This window comes from Ipomoea triloba, chromosome 1 (genome assembly GCF_003576645.1).
Source record: "Ipomoea triloba cultivar NCNSP0323 chromosome 1, ASM357664v1".
NCBI lineage: Eukaryota > Viridiplantae > Streptophyta > Magnoliopsida > Solanales > Convolvulaceae > Ipomoea > Ipomoea triloba.
Window position 1 is genome coordinate 25263272 of NC_044916.1, and position 5457 is coordinate 25268728.

The 5457-nt window shown below is 38.7% G+C and overlaps 1 pseudogene; it reads right to left on the bottom strand.

Moving 5' to 3' along the window:
* On the bottom strand, positions 1–3428 carry LOC115998882 (annotated as a pseudogene).
* Between the last annotated feature and the right edge of the window lie 2029 nt (positions 3429–5457).

Here is a 5457-nt window from a genome sequence, read left to right on the forward strand (position 1 = left end):
TTGAGGCAGTAAAGAACATAAATGGATTCATGAAATGATATTTTGAGCTGAGTTGAAAATACAATATTTCTGTAGAAGTCATAGGGGGGCTGGGAAAGCATGACAAGATTTTCAAACACTAAAACAAGGCCAGTACATACCAAAATTGTGTACACATTTGACTGTGACAATCAATCTGCAGTTTTCTTCTTCTTCTTCTTCTTGTCTTTCTTCTTGGTCGATTCAGTTTCTTCTTCTTCAGTCTCGGCATGCTTTCTCTTCTTTTTCTTCTTCTCTCCCGCTTCGGCATTTTCTTCACTATTCTGCCCTTCACCGCCCTTAGCTAAATGCTTTTTCTTTTTCTTCTCCTTCCTCCCTACCTCTTCATTCTCGGGTTCTCCACCTCCAACACCAGCGTCCTCTTCAACAGCCGTTTCCTTCTTTTTCTTCTTCTTCTTCTTGCTCTCTTCATTAGCAAGAGCCTCAACTGCTTCAGCTACTTCATCTAGCCTCTTCTCTAGATCCATCTTATCCTCCTTATTGGCAGTTGGCTCGGTATGTCCAAGAACAGAATCAGTCGAAGGATTGTAAGTCTGCAAAAGAAAGGACAGTTAAAGAAACTTAAAACACAGAATCAACAAAATGAAATTCAAGGGGAAATCAGTTGGCACCAACCTTAGCTGGAGTTATCAACGCCCCAGGGCCTTTTTTGCGGTCCTTATCATAGACTTCAATCTTAGGTTTGCCTTTAGCTGAGCCTGATAGACGGCCAAGTTCTCTGCCTTCTAAGTTTCTCAATCGTGCCTCAAGCTACAAATATTCAGCACAAGATTAAAATAACAGGAAAATAACCAGAAGACATATAGACCCGTCTTATATTGACAAGTATATGTAGTACCTTGGCCCGATTTTCTAATCCCATAGTATTATCTTGGCCATCTCCAAGAGCATCATATCGAATTGCCAAAGCAGTTTTGGCTGCAAGAGACCTTGAAATTTTACCCTTGTGTTTTGGGGCCGCCTGACCAATCAAAGAAGCATGGTATATAAGCCCATATTTAGGAGTTGCATGTTTTGTTTTTAGTGCCCTGAAGAGAGCCTTTTCTGCACCGAGTATCTGAACTGTGCTTCCATGTTGCTTTGCAAGATTCAGCAAGCTACCACCATGGGCAATAAGTCGAGCGCCAACAAGTTCACCAACAAGGGCAGTTAGATTAGGAGCTATAGTATTCATCATGCTCTTCAAATAATCATACAACTGAGCTCTGAATTATGAAAATGACAGAACTTGATTGCATAGGTCTTTAATATTCATTAGATCAAGATCGCTAACTTCAGTTCCCATGGAAATCATGGCCGCTTCCTTCAGTTCTGCCTCAACCTCCTCAGGGAGAACCTAAATTTTCCAAAAAAAAAAATAGATACTAAGATCTTCCAACACCTAATAAAAATAATACTCCGTAATCAATAGAATCATCCTCTAAAATCAAAAGAAATGAATCCAATCTAAAGTTGTAAAAATGTGGTTTTTTTTGCCTCGTGCAAATAACCAACTAATCAATGAAAGGTTCCAGGCATTAAGTCCTACAAGTAGTGAGAACTGAATTGATCAAGTACCTATAGTAACAACAAAGAATCACAACACTGATAGGCATTCCCCAGACATTAATTGTCAAAAATAAAATAATAAATAGAATAAAAAAATACCTCAGAGAAGTCCAGCTTTGCAGCATTTGTGCGGTCTCCCATCAACTTCACAGTTTTGGCATAAAGGATATTGTCCTGTACTATCTTTGCAAGCTCAGGGAAATGCCAACCATACCATTCTCGTACCCTCATTGCATATGTGTTTAGCTCTTTATCAAGATCGTCCAATAGACTAATTGCTTGGACTATCATTGTATCCACCTAGATAATATAAATAGATGACATAACAGCTAACCAAACTATCAAGACATGAAGATAGAGAAAAACGGCTAATGTTATTTTCTTTTGGAGTTCACATTTTGACAAACTGCAAAGAATAAAGGCAGTATCTTAGATCTAAGTATGCTACTGAAAACAAATGGCAATTTACCTTATTAGGGCTAAATTTTAGCTTGTATCTTGAAAGGCTGTGAGATAAACCCAAGCTCATTGGAGCCAAATCTTGAACAGCCAAACCAGATATGAGCTCAGTCAATTGATTTCTCAATCCTCTCATCAATTCCATGACCGTACTGTTGTGCACACAGTCAATTTGCTGCAGGCAAATGGTAATTTAAGATCACAGAATATAAGAATAGTAAGGAATTAAATAAAGAGAAATGAGATCTTAGCAATAATTACATACCAGTTTCTCCTTGATTGCATTTCCCAGCTTTGAATCAGCTACAGCTAAAACGTCATTTTCACAGTGAGCTCGCAAGAACTTGCGTAGCCCTTTGCTTGGCTTACTATCTATCAGTAAGGTAGCTGCTGACAATGCTTCAGAAGTATTCTCAAACTTAGAGAATGCCTTCAGCTTTACAACCTGTTTTATATTCCCAGGCAACAGGACCATATTCAGATATACAGACTTTAACAATCAAAACAAGCACTTAACACTTGAATTTGAAAACAAATCATATATTTCAGGTAAAATTTAACTTCATTAGCATAAAAAGCTTTGACCACTCAATTACTATACCCACATTATTGAATTCTTCTTGATTTAGTATACAAGCCAGTACTACACAACTAAATTAAAAATACGACGACAGATAAATGTAACTTGATGATAGGTAAGGAAAATAGGTGAGACTAATACTTGCATTCCTCCTCACCATAGAAACGGCACACAACACTCATTAAATCCCAGCTAAAGCTTCCACAAAACACAAATTCTAAAACAAATCACCTCAACTTTCATCAGAAAATAAGAAAGATCCCTACTTTCAATCCGACCACCCAGCAACAACCACACTCCACTGCACCATTGCTCCAGCACCACCTTTTTACGTTACAGATACAAATATACAACCCCCCAACCCCATTTTTTCCTGTTCTCTACTACTGGAAATTAACTAAACGGGTGGGAAAACAAGATAGCAAGAGAAGCAAGACCTTTCGAGCTGTGTCGGCTGTGGAGAACTCTTTCCATAAATCCTGCAAAAGCAAAATCATCCCAGTGCATCAAAACATCAACCAGACTAACCCGAATGTTAAAAAAGTTCACTTTTCTTTTATCGAAGTGCAAAAATACCTCAACTTTGGAGAGCTTGCCCTCGTCCAATACTTTGAAAAGGGCAAAGCCCGCTGGCGTTTCAAAGAGCACCAGCATTTGCTCCTCCGCTCAGCAACCGTCAAGAACGCGGGTTAGGGGTTTACGGAACTAGCGGGACAAGAAGAATTTGGTGTAACACCCCAATTTTCACATCTTGGATTTATTACAAAATCCCAATAATACATTGCGGAAGCTTACATCTAACCAGCAGAAAACTGGGGGCTACCGCCACACCTATAGTGAATTCTATCACCTCTTTAATAAACTCCACCCTAAGTGCACAGGCTAAACTTACAACATCAAAATACATCAACATCCAACTTAATACATATGGAAATAATTCTTCCAGGGTGTCTATTCTAGGATAGAGTAGACCTCAACCTGTACCTCCATCCTATTCAGAGCTCATCGGGCTACAAGGGCCCATGCTACACTACATCCGATAAGGAAAACACATCGAAGTGTAGTTAGCACGACGGCTAAGTAAGGGAATCCGTTGTCACTTAAAAGTAGACAAAGGTTTGAAAACATAAATAATTTGGAAGTTCGTAAAGTTTTTACCCATGATTTGAAAATCTACCTGCAACCAAATGATTCATAGATAGTATAGTAGCGTTTATAAGTTAAATCATGTAAAGTTTTCTCAGTTAAATACAATGGCATAACTGCCGCTCAAATCATCTTCATGTCCTTTCAGACAAGTTTGCAAAACTTTCATTTCCAGGAATTTCATCATTTTTGTCTCNAATTGATTTCTCAATCCTCTCATCAATTCCATGACCGTACTGTTGTGCACACAGTCAATTTGCTGCAGGCAAATGGTAATTTAAGATCACAGAATATAAGAATAGTAAGGAATTAAATAAAGAGAAATGAGATCTTAGCAATAATTACATACCAGTTTCTCCTTGATTGCATTTCCCAGCTTTGAATCAGCTACAGCTAAAACGTCATTTTCACAGTGAGCTCGCAAGAACTTGCGTAGCCCTTTGCTTGGCTTACTATCTATCAGTAAGGTAGCTGCTGACAATGCTTCAGAAGTATTCTCAAACTTAGAGAATGCCTTCAGCTTTACAACCTGTTTTATATTCCCAGGCAACAGGACCATATTCAGATATACAGACTTTAACAATCAAAACAAGCACTTAACACTTGAATTTGAAAACAAATCATATATTTCAGGTAAAATTTAACTTCATTAGCATAAAAAGCTTTGACCACTCAATTACTATACCCACATTATTGAATTCTTCTTGATTTAGTATACAAGCCAGTACTACACAACTAAATTAAAAATACGACGACAGATAAATGTAACTTGATGATAGGTAAGGAAAATAGGTGAGACTAATACTTGCATTCCTCCTCACCATAGAAACGGCACACAACACTCATTAAATCCCAGCTAAAGCTTCCACAAAACACAAATTCTAAAACAAATCACCTCAACTTTCATCAGAAAATAAGAAAGATCCCTACTTTCAATCCGACCACCCAGCAACAACCACACTCCACTGCACCATTGCTCCAGCACCACCTTTTTACGTTACAGATACAAATATACAACCCCCCAACCCCATTTTTTCCTGTTCTCTACTACTGGAAATTAACTAAACGGGTGGGAAAACAAGATAGCAAGAGAAGCAAGACCTTTCGAGCTGTGTCGGCTGTGGAGAACTCTTTCCATAAATCCTGCAAAAGCAAAATCATCCCAGTGCATCAAAACATCAACCAGACTAACCCGAATGTTAAAAAAGTTCACTTTTCTTTTATCGAAGTGCAAAAATACCTCAACTTTGGAGAGCTTGCCCTCGTCCAATACTTTGAAAAGGGCAAAGCCCGCTGGCGTTTCAAAGAGCACCAGCATTTGCTCCTCCGCTCAGCAACCGTCAAGAACGCGGGTTAGGGGTTTACGGAACTAGCGGGACAAGAAGAATTTGGTGTAACACCCCAATTTTCACATCTTGGATTTATTACAAAATCCCAATAATACATTGCGGAAGCTTACATCTAACCAGCAGAAAACTGGGGGCTACCGCCACACCTATAGTGAATTCTATCACCTCTTTAATAAACTCCACCCTAAGTGCACAGGCTAAACTTACAACATCAAAATACATCAACATCCAACTTAATACATATGGAAATAATTCTTCCAGGGTGTCTATTCTAGGATAGAGTAGACCTCAACCTGTACCTCCATCCTATTCAGAGCTCATCGGGCTACAAGGGCC